This window comes from Cervus canadensis, chromosome 5 (genome assembly GCF_019320065.1).
Source record: "Cervus canadensis isolate Bull #8, Minnesota chromosome 5, ASM1932006v1, whole genome shotgun sequence".
Taxonomy (NCBI): Eukaryota; Metazoa; Chordata; class Mammalia; order Artiodactyla; family Cervidae; genus Cervus; species Cervus canadensis.
The window spans coordinates 3,015,212-3,026,641 of NC_057390.1; the positions used below are offsets into that span (position 1 = coordinate 3,015,212).

An 11,430-nucleotide genomic window follows, 5' to 3' on the forward strand; every position below is an offset into this window, starting at 1 on the left:
CCTATTCCTGAGTGAGGAAACGAAGGCACCAAGAGGTCAAAGAGCTTGCTCAAGGTCCCTCAGCTGTAAGTGGAAGAACCAGACATGAGCAAGTAGATAAAAGTCACGCTGTCTGGCCATCCAGAGGAAAGGAAGGTGCTGCACGGCTGAAGACGCCCAGGAGGGAGGGGGTTCAGGAGGGGCCCTGGGAGGACCGCTGTGCTGAGATCTGGGCCTTCTCTGGCAGCCTGAGGCCTCTGACCCACGGCCTACCTGCCGGATGTCCCCTCCACCCCCGCAGCGGCTTGGTGTCCTTTTAGCTGTGAAACTAAATTTGGCTGGCTCAGGGCAGGTGAAACCAGCCCAGTCTCATAACACTCAGTCTGAGGAGGGGAAGGCATCCTGGAGGAAGCTGCATTTAATCAGAGACCTGGAGGAGGAGGAGTCAGGTATGGGAGAAGAGGTCAGGAAAGAGAGTTCAGGCTGGGACACGGCTGGCCAAAGGCCCCGGGGAGTGTGAAAGAGAGTGATCAGGTTCTTCCGAGCTCTTCACGTGTCTCAACTGCATGTTTACCCAAACCCACGCAGGGCAAACTCACCGCAACTTTCCCAGCCCACATTTCCATCCGTTCACTCTTTCCTCTGCGCATTCAAAAGACTCATCCACCGCCCTCCACTTTGGCAAAACACATGGTCTTATCTGCAGGCCCATCTCAGAACTGTCTGAGCATCCAGCTGGCCTGGGCCCCTCAGGACGTGGTCTCTGGGACGGAAGGGGGTGAGCGGGTGGCTAAGCCAGCACCTTTCTGAGGCTGGGAGCCCCTTTCTCAGGCCTGAAGACCCTGGAATCGAAGTCCCAAATGCTGCCTTCACGCAGGTGCCCCACAGGCGGGCTGCACACCTTCCAGCTCTCGGGGCGGGGGTCGGGGGGCACAGGAGCTGCTTTACAGCCAAGCTTCCTGCCTCCTCTGTGCACCATCACCGAGGCTATGGGGCCAGATCGCCCTGCCCTATCATGTCTGGCCACTTGGAGTTGGTGGTTTAACCTCTCTGGATTTCACTTACCTTACCTGGAAAATGGATTCATTCAGTGGTGTGGCACATAATAAGTGCTCAGTAAGAGTTACTATTATTGTAAATCATGTGGTTCTGATGCTGTGATTTCTCTCCTCTCCAGTTCTCTGGGGTGTTCTTTCCTCACTACCCCGGGAAAAGAGCATGCAGGATGGAAACAAAGATGTCTTTCTGCATCCTGAATTTCTCCATGTCCCTGGGGAAAGGGGAGGCTTCTAACAAAAACAGTTTTAGGGGAAATCTGTGGGTGGGGGTGCTTCCCAGGTGGCTCAGTGGTAAAGAATCCGCCTGTGACTGCAGAAGATGCAAGAGACGTGGGTTTGATCCCTGAGTTGGGCAGATCCCCTGGAGGAGGAAATGGCAACCCAGAGCTGTATTCTTGCCTGGAGAATCCCATGGACAGAGGATCCTGGCGGGTGCAGTCCATGGGGTTACAGAGAGTCTGACACAACTGAGTACCGAGCATACACACATATGTAGGGGAAGCTGGAGCTTAGAGAAAAGATTTCCTGAGTGGGGAGAGTGGGGTTTAGGGAACTGGGAGGCAGCAGAGATTGTGGAGAGGGCCCCAGGAAAGGAGATCTGGGTAAAGCATGGAGGAAGCGCCAGGCCTGTTGGGGAGCTGAGCCCAGCCCCACTCTGGCAGGGCTCAGGCACAAGAGAAGGGTTCCTGGGGTCTCAACAGTGGCCTAGGACAGCCCCACCTAGGTCCCTGAGGCCCCACGGTGATGGGCCACTGAAGAGGTCCCCACCGTCCAAGAAGGCAAGGAGGTATGGGTGAGCAAGCCCCTGAGGTCTCAGGGCACCAAGGGCCGATGGGGCAGCGTGGATACCGGGACGGACTTGGCCTTGCCACCCGACAGCTCTGTGGGCCGCGGGAGCAGATGTGAGCGTGGTCAGAGGGCAGGCGAACGTGGGAAGAAAGGAGGAGAAGGGGCTGTGAGCAGCACAGGAGGTGGTCAGCGGCCAGGTGTGGGGCGTGGGGCGGGCTGGGATCCTGGGGACGCTGGGGGGACACACTATCCCCCAGACTGGACAACACGAGCGATCCCTCTTAGAGTCTGTCCCCAGCACGGGGCTGCATCGGGCTCCACGGCGTACACACAGTGTCTAGGTTTCTGCCATCCCCGCTCTGGCCTCCCCGGTGACTCAGCTGCCCCCTCGTTGAGCCTGTGAGCCATCCAAGGGCAGGGACAGGGCCGTCATCATTGGCCTGATGGCTGGCACACAGGAAGTACTCTGAACCCTTGCAGTCCGGACCGACTTCTTAGATTTCTCCTCTCCAGCTTTCACCTGCTTGTGGAATAAATAACTCATATGAGCAGTTCAGCCACGGTCAGGCTCCAGGTCCACACCCCCTTGGGAGGGGAAAGTAAGGGCTTTCTAGTTTCTAGCGAGTCTGGGGGATCCCCCTCCCATTGCCACTACCCCACTGCTTCTCCAGCACACAGCCTCCCTCTTCTCCGCTCCCCAGGTCTGGGGGATGCTGTTGGAAGCACCCTACTAGTGTGAGCCCGCCTATGGCTCACCCCATTCCTCCCACTGCTGGGTGGGCTCTGCTTGGCCCAGGAAGTGCCCTCTGCCCTCCCCGGAGCACGTGGCCTCGCGATTTTCCTTGAACACAGCACTTTGTGACTTTGACGTAAACCTCAAACACGGCCCCATTTCCTATCTGCGCATCAAGGAAATAAGCCTAGTTTCACAGAAAGGCGCTTCCAGGAGCACACCAGGCCTTCCGGGCCCGTCCCTGCCCCGCTTGGGCGTGCTGACCTTCTGGGGCATCTCGGTGAGTGGCTGTCCTCTGGCCTTCAGCGTCCAGCATGGCCACCAACTGCAGGGTCTCCCGGGGCAGCTGGCAGAGGGGGACTCAGGTTCCGCCCCCACCCCCCAACCTGAGTGAGAAACCCTAGTGGGATATGACCTCTTTACACCTGGCAGGGGTGTATGAGGGGGTGGTTAGCTGGTAGGGGCCCGGGCTGGGGGTTCGGGCTGCACAGAAGCCCAAAGTGGTTTCTCGGACCCCGGTTCTTCATCTAGAACCAGTTTTCTGGTGGCTTTGGGACCTGAGGCCTTGTAGGTGGCCCGGGCCTTGGCGTCCATCGGCACATCCCCAGGTAAGTCATTCTGGATGAAGCAGCACTTAGCCGCCAGCTCTAGGGGTGGCCTGGGTCTGGTTGAGAAAGGAGGAGGAGAGAGTCAGGAGGAACTGGGGTACCAGGAGGGCTGAGGGGCTCTCGTGGGTGGTGTCCCACAGGAGGAGGAAGCAGACGTGGTCTGTGACCCTCCTGAGGCAAAGAGGTCTCTCTCCAGAGCGCCAGCTGAGTGGCCATGGACGTGTGTATCCAGGGGCCCCACAGACGCTGGTTCGGTCCCTAGCCGCCTGCAGGGCCCCATCAGTGAGACAACCTTACTTAGTTCCAGGAAGCAGAGAAATGTCCAGAGAAAGCAAACATGTGCTCTGTGCCCCAGGCTCAGGAATATGAGGGAGCATCAACAGGGCTGTAAACTGGACCATCCAGATGCCAGATGGTTTCCGTGAGGGCGTCCAGGGCAGGCTCCAACCATTGGTAGGGAGCTCAGGTTAAAGGGGAGACAGGTGAAGGAGTAAACAGCTTGAATCCTGCTCAGCTGCTGTGTGTCCGGGCAAATTGCCTGGCCTCTCTGAACCTCAGTTCGCCCATCTTTTAAATGCAGAAGCAAATTATGGCGCCCAGTATGTGCTTGGCTCTTTGGCTCCTGACTGTTGGGTGAGAGGTTGGGAAAGCTGTCCCAGGCAGGGAAGGTTCTTGGCAGGAAGGAACAGGGGTTCGTGTGGCGAGCAGCTCAAGATGAGCTTTGTTCCTTTTCTTTTTTTTTTTTTTTTAAATTTTTTTATTAGTTGGAGGCTAATTACTTCACAACATTTCAGTGGGTTTTGTCATACATTGATATGAATCAGCCATAGATTTACACTTATTCCCCATCCCGATCCCCCCTCCCACCTCCCTCTCCACCCGATTCCTCTGGGTCTTCCCCAGTGTACCAGGCCCGAGCACTTGTCTCATGCATCCCACCTGGGCTGGTGATCTGTTTCACCATAGATAGTATACATGCTGTTCTTTTGAAACATCCCACCCTCACCTTCTCCCACAGAGTTCAAAAGTCTGTTCTGTATTTCTGTGTCTCTTTTTCTGTTTTGCATATAGGGTTATCATTACCATCTTTCTAAATTCCATATATATGTGTTAGTATGCTGTAATGTTCTTTATCTTTCTGGCTTACTTCACTCTGTATAAGGGGCTCCAGTTTCATCCATCTCATTAGGACTGGTTCAAATGAATTCTTTTTGACGGCTGAGTAATATTCCATGGTGTATATGTACCACAGCTTTCTTATCCATTCGTCTGCTGATGGGCATCTAGGTTGCTTCCATGTCCTGGCTATTATAAACAGTGCTGCGATGACATTGGGGTGCACGTGTCTCTTTCAGATCTGGTTTCCTCAGTGTGTATGCCCAGAAGTGGTATTGCTGGGTCATATGGCAGTTCTATTTCTTTTTTTTTTTTTAATATTTGTTTATTTACTTGGCTGCCTCAGGTGTTAGTTGCAGCCGGCCCTCGAGATTGCGTTGCTTTATGTGGGATCTTTCATTGCCGTGCACAGACTCTAGTTGTGGCTCTCGGGCTCTAGAGCAAGCAGGCTCAGTAGTGGCAGCGTGAGGGCTTAGTTGCCGCTCAGCATGTGGGGGTCTTAGTTCCCAGACCAGGGATTGAATCTGGGTCTGCTGCATTGCAGGGCGAATTCTTAACCACTGGACCAGCAGGAAAGCCCCTGAACTACTGTTGTCTCAGCCAGGGCAGCCAGTACACCGTAGGTGCTTAATAAAGCTTTGCTGAGAGATTAGGGCCTGCGTCCTGTGACAGTCCTTGGGTGTCACCCGCGGGGGCTCTTCTCCTGCCCGTGCTTTTTCCTGCCGCCGCCTGGCCTGCAGCCTTGCCAGGGGGCCCGGGCAGGGATGCTGGGCAGGCAGGGGGCCCAGGCGGACGGTGGTTTGTGAGCATTCTGGAGCCAGGAGGCCAATTCAGGGCCCGACTCTGCCACCTGTACTGTGCGTGTGCCGTGCGACCTTCGGCTAGTTCCTTCTTCTCTGTCCCTCCTTCATGTCCCAAACCCAAGAATTCTCCACACACACAGTGTTCTAGTCAGGATTAGGAGACTGAATTGCTCTCGAGTGCCTGGCATGCCGGAGGCACTGTATACGCATAATGTTAAAGGCTTTATTCTTATCACTAGCTCAGGGTGGTCTCATGGCTCCTGGAGAGTGTCCTAAGGAGCTGCAACAACCAGCCTTTTCCATGCTGGCCGCTCCCCAACCGACCCCGAACATAGGGTCAGGGAAGTGCTTCTTTTTTTTAACATTATTTTTTTTTTAAATTATTCATTTCTCTATTTGGCTGCACTAGATCTTCACTGCTGTTCTCAGGCTTTCTCTACTTGTGCCAGCTGGGGGCTACTCTCTAGTTGTGGTGTTGGGCTTATGGGGTTTCTTGCCGTGGAGGCATCGCTTGTCGTGGAGCATGGCTGTAGGGCCTGAGGGCTTCAGCAGATACGGCACACGGGCTTAGTAGTTGTGGCCCATGGGCTTCGTTGCTCCACGGCAAGTGGGATTTTCCTGGACCAGGGATTGAACATGTGTCTCCTGAATTGGCAGGTGGATTCTTAACCACTGGACCACCAGGAAGTCCCAAGGAATTGCTTCTTAACTGGAGCCAATTTTGCCTCCCCCATCCCCACTAGGAACATTCAGTACCATCTGGAGACATTTGTGGTCATGACTCGGTGGGTGTTACTGGCATCTAGTAAGACAGAGGCCAGGGATACTGCTGAACACGCTGCAATGCACCGATAGCGTGAGATCTCACAGTCAGGCTCTGTTGTCCCGACTCGTCCCACCTTTCCCATCCCATAAGCCTTTTCCTCTCTCCCTTTTACAGTCACAGAGCCTGACACCCGGAGAAGGCTAGCTCCTTGCTCAGGTTACACAGCCCTTAGAGCCCCAGCAGCAGAGGTTGGAGTTGGTGGGGAGTGGTGGTGGTGGGGAGCTGGTCTTGGGGCATTATTCAGTCAGTCAACAGACAGAGTCTGTTTGAGGTCTGAGGACCTGCCTCCGACCCCGCAGCAGCCTAGCACTCTGCACCCTGACAGTCACAGGCAGCTCAGAGTGCAGCAATACCTGGGCCAGGCAGGTGTGGGAGCCCTGAGGACCCAGCTCAGAGCGGTAGATGCCACTTTCTTTATGGCCATGCACCGCAGTGGCTAGTACTGGCTGCTGGGTCAGAGAGACCTGGGCTCAAATCCTGACTGCCACTCTTAGGCCACATGGCTCTGAACATGACCTTACCCTCCCCAAGCCTCAGACTTTTTATCTGAGGAATGGGGATAACAGTGAAGATTAAAGAGATCATGCTCAGAAGAGGTGTCATAAAGTCTCCAGCACACAGGATATTGTTATTGTTGCTGATCTGACAAATCTTCATTGGGAGGCAGTGGGAGCCACAGTGAAAACAACTCTGCCTTGGGGAGCTCACGCTGGTCAGAGACTGTGGGGCAAACGGAGACACTGATCACACATGGCCATCAGGGCTGTGATGCGGGAGGATGGGGCCCTGGGAGAACAGAGTAGGTGACTCAGCTGGGGAAGGAAGGGGGAGTCATGGAATACCTCCGCGTGGAAGGGACCGCTGAGGGGACCTGAGGCTCGTGGCTAGGAGAAACGTGGGTGGCTTCCCGGGTGATGCAGTGGTAAAGAATTCACTTGCCAGTGCAGGAGACCCAAGAGATGTGGGTTTGATCCCTGGGTTGGGAAGATACCCTGAAGGAGGAAATGGCAGCCCACTCCAGCATTCTTGCCTGGAGAATCCCATGGACAGAGGAGCCTGGCAGGCTACAGTCCATGGAGTCACCAAGAGTCGGACATGACTTCGTGACTGAGCATGCAAGCTGTTCCAGGCAGAGGGAACAGCCTGTGCAAAGTCTGCTCCAGTAGGTCCTCTCCTGTTCCACCCTCTGTTAGTGAAGGACGCCTCTAGATCCGCCATTCCCTCTTTTTCCCTAGGGAAGCCCGCATCACCTCTCCTCCCTCATCAGACTGCCGAGTTCTAAGAACCTGCAGAGGTGTCCCCGCCCACCACAGCAGGCTACATACCCTCTCAGGTGCCTGGTATCAGGGTAGCCTCTGCCCACCAGCAAAGTTTATTGGGCACCTACTCTGTGCCTCCTTGGTAGAGGCAGGAGAACAAGACAGTCTCCACTCTCCTCAGCCTTACATGCTAGCAGGGGACAAAGGTCTTGTGTCAACAAGTTGATAGAACATCACAATTTCAGTGGTGAAGAACAGTAACACTGGGTCAGTGGTAGAGAAGGGGAGGTGATTTTAGAGAGGCCAGGGAGGGCCTCTTGGAGGCTGAGACCCGGATGAAGTGACAGATGTTAAGGGAATGGTGTTCAGGCAGAGGGAACAGCCAGTGCAAAGGCTCTGAGGTTGGACCAGGCCCAGTTTGTTCCAGTTTTCTCAACAAGTAACATAAGGAAGCTGGTGTGGCTGGTGGGGAGTGAGTGAGGACAAGAAGGTGGCAGGGCAGATTGTGCACGGCCTCGGGGGCTGCTGTAAGGACCGGGGCTTTAAGCCTGAGTGAGGTGGGCGTCCTGGAGGGCTGCAAGCAGAAAAGGAGGTGATAGGACGAGAGTGGGCTGGGCCCGTGCTCAGTGCTGGGCAAGCCTTACCTCAGGGGATCCTCACAGCCCCCCAGCACTGGGCACCTTCTCTGGCCCTGTCTTCCAGGTGGGTCTTGGCGAGTGTACTTCCCCATCCAGATGCACACTGCGGCTACCCATAGATCTGTGATCCCATGAGCAGATCGCATGCCGTGGTGTCAGAAAAAGAGAGAAGGAGCCTGTCGCCATCCACGGCACAGTGCTCACTACTGTCCTGGTGACTCGGGATGGAACAAAGTTGGCGTTTTGTTAGTTGACAAATGTCTGTGCTGCCTCTGTTGTTGGCCTGTGGGCTGGGAGCAGGAAATGTGGCTTCAGGGGGGACTTGGCATCTTGGGCAGAGGACTGGGGTCTGTGAGAGGGGGCCTGGGCAGCTGGGACTGTGCCTCCATTCCAGCAGCGCCGTGGGTGGGAATGCTGTTGACGCCGGGCTGCGGGTGGCGCACAGGGCCTCCAGACCTGACTGCTGCCCCTGGCCCCTGCCTCCCTGCCAAGTCCAGTTGGATCATCTCATTCTGTCGGCAGCCCGATGCCCTCAGTCTCCCCTCTGGTGTCTCAAGGTAAACATCTAACTGGGGCTTGGGACGCTCAAGGCCTGTTCTATGCAACAGCAGTGCTTCCAGGCTCTGCTACCTAGTGTGGGGACTGTTGTTCCGTCTCTAAGTCACAGCTGACTCTTTGCAGCCCCGCGGACTACAGCACGCCAGGCTTCCCTGTCCTTTACCGTCTCCTGGAGTTGGCTCAAATTCATGTCCATTGAGTCACTGATGCTGTCCAACCATCTCATCCTCTGCCGCCCTCTTCTTCTCAGGGCCTTTAATATGCAAATATGCCCCCCACAACTTTTCAAAATGCAGTTGGTCCCTTGACCTTTTTTCCTTTCAAATGTATTTGGACATCCTGTGCCTGGAACATATACAGTTTAACCCTACCTTTCCCCAGAAAGGAGGCTTGAAGATGGAATTTCAGACAGAACTGTCTAGCCAAGGATCATAGTTTCCTCCCCTCCCCACAGGGCCTGGGCTGTGAGAGTCAGCCTGGTGGTCTCCTGATGGAGCTGCAAACTCTGGGAAGGCCAGAGGAGCATCTTTGAGCTCACAAGGAGCTCGCCAGCTCAAGGGGAGGCTGAGGGGAGTCAGCCTGGGCGGGAGCGGGGTGGGAGAGTATGGTGGGCACGTCTCCTGGGAAAGTCATGCAGTCTGCAGGGACTTGGCTCAGGACTGAAACATCTGGTCCTCCAGGAGGCTGCAGACCAGCCAGGCTCCTCTGGAGCTGCTGCGGTTACCGCTGTCTGTTATTGACAAAGAGACAGGGAAGTGGGGATACAACTGAGGATGCACGGGAAGGCTCTGGCCTCTGGGACACCTTGGACTCAGGTCCGAGGTGGGCCATCACAACTTCTGGCCCTGGACGGGGTCCCCAGGGCCTGCCTCTCCCCACTGCCGCCTCCGCAACAACCTGCCTCTGGCTACCCAGTCTGCACCTGTGGCCACCGCGGGGCGGAGCCTCTCAAACTGTGTTGTCGACAGTTTCCTGCCACAGCTTCCGGCCCCAGAGACCAGCTCCACTACCCCCACCCCTCCCTGCTGTCCCTGGACAATCCTCCACTTTGCTGCCTTATGTCAGGTTCTGATCCCCTTGAGGAGCAGGGCTGTGAGCCCGCCAGGCAGGGCTGGCTGGATTGGGGGAGCAGAGAGGAGTGGGGAGGGGGTACCCAGTGGAGGGCACTGCATGGATTCAAGCGGGGAAGTGAATTTGAAGAAAGGCTGATAGCACAGCCTGACTGGAGCAAAGGAAGGGCCAAGGAATTCAGTTGTTAATAGATTCAGTGATGTCGGCAGGAGGGAGCCACAGTAGGTCCTTTTTACTTTTTAAAAGGTTTTTCTTTTTTTTTTTGACGTGGGTCATTTTTAAAGTCTTTATTGAATTTGTTACAACATTGCTTCTGTTTTGTGTTTTGGGTTTTTGGTCCCCGAGGGATGTGGGATCTTAACTCCCCCCCACTAGGGACTGAACCCACACCCCCTGCATCAGAAGGTGAAGTCCTAACCACTGGACCACCAGGGAAGTCCCACACAGTAGCTTCTTGAGCCAGGGAGGCCCTGGGGAAGAACTACCTCAAAGCAACTTGCAGACCCCAGAGCTTCAGCTCATGTGGGAAACAGACTGTGGGGTTCAGCCAACCACAGGCACTATGTGAGTTAGATCTGGATCTCGGGTTTTATTAATAGAAAACAGCTGGTGGAGATCAAAGGAGGTGATAGCAGCAGAGAGAGACCACAGGGGAAGAGATCTGGACCAGACAGGTGGGAGCAGCTGCGTGGGTAGGCAGACAGAATGGCCTGAGTTGGGAACAGAGGATGGGGAAGGAGAGAGAACAGGAGCCATCAGAGAGGAAGGAGGCAAGCTGGGGGGTTGGTGAAGGACTCAAGAGAGCCGCGATGCTCAAGCAGGAGTGGGGGCAGTCACAATGTCCATCGCTCAGGGGACCCAGCCTCAAAGAGGGTGCCTGGTGCCCATCTGGTGGTGATATCTTGGCAGCTGGAGGGCAGCCAGGTGGAGGTGGGGGGAGCAGATAATGACAGGAGTGTAGAAAGCCTGCTCCTTCCCTTTCTAATTAATATTTTAGTGCCTGCTATATCTATATGTGGGCTTCCCAGGTGGCACAGTGGTTAAGGAATCCGCCTGCCAATGCAGGAGACTTGTAGATGCAGGTTCAGTTCCTGGGTCTGGAGGATCTCCTGGAGGAAGAAAGGGCAGCCCACTCCAGGATTCTTGCCTGGAGAACCCCATGGACAGAGGAGCTTGGCAGACTACCGTCCATGGGGTCACAAAGTGTTGGCAACGACTGAGCACACACACGCACATCATGTTTATAGTTCCCTGCTGCCTTTCCTCTATTTACATTAAAAAAATAAAGTATCATTTACATACAGTAAAATTTACCCCTTTTAGTGAAAAACTCTGTAAGATTTGACAAAGGCATACAGCTGAGAAACTATCTTAAGATACAGGCTATTCTTCTGAATTCCCTCTTACCCCTTTGTAAGCAGTCCTTATCCCGACACCCCCACTTCCCAGCAGGTCTGGAGCCTTGGCAGCCTCCACCTGTTCTGCAGTTCTGAATGGAATCAGATGGTTTGTAGCCTCTTGAGTCTGGCCCCTTGTTCTCAGCATGATGCCTTTCAGGTTCATTCATGTGTGTGTATCACCATGTCCTTCCATTTCATGATAGAGTAGGATCCCATGTGGGATGTACTCCCACTTTCTTCACCTGCTGGAAAACGTTGATCTTCCCAAGCCAGGGATCAAACCTGGGTCTCCCTTACTGCAGGCAGAATCTCTACCATCTGAGCCCCCAGGGAAGCCTTTGAGTTCTTCCTACATGTTGGCAATTGTGAACAGAGCTGCTGTTAACATCCTGTGCAGGTTTTTTTTTTTTTTTTTAAGGAATATAAAACTATTTATTGACCACTGTTCACCAGTATTTACAATAAAGTAAACAATATACAGTTGAATAACATTCTGATTACTACAAAGTTATTGTTTTTCTTGGCTTATGCTGAACTAGTAACCCAAAATACTGAGAAAATTGAGCCTTCATGTAAGGAATGGATTGGAGTC

General features: G+C 54.4%; 1 protein-coding gene across 2 annotated transcripts in view; it reads left to right on the top strand.

Moving 5' to 3' along the window:
* Positions 1–2,685: 2,685 nt before the first annotated feature.
* The window catches only part of LOC122441383 (tyrosine-protein kinase ZAP-70), a 30,160-nt gene continuing 21,415 nt past the window's right edge, over positions 2,686–11,430 (top strand). The window contains exon 1 of one of the 2 annotated variants that reach the window (XM_043467850.1): positions 2,686–2,839. The gene's annotated coding sequence lies outside the window, so the exon portion shown is untranslated. Of the gene's footprint in view, positions 2,840–2,888; positions 3,168–11,430 lie in introns of those variants that run through there. The other variant, XM_043467851.1, reaches the window with a different exon arrangement.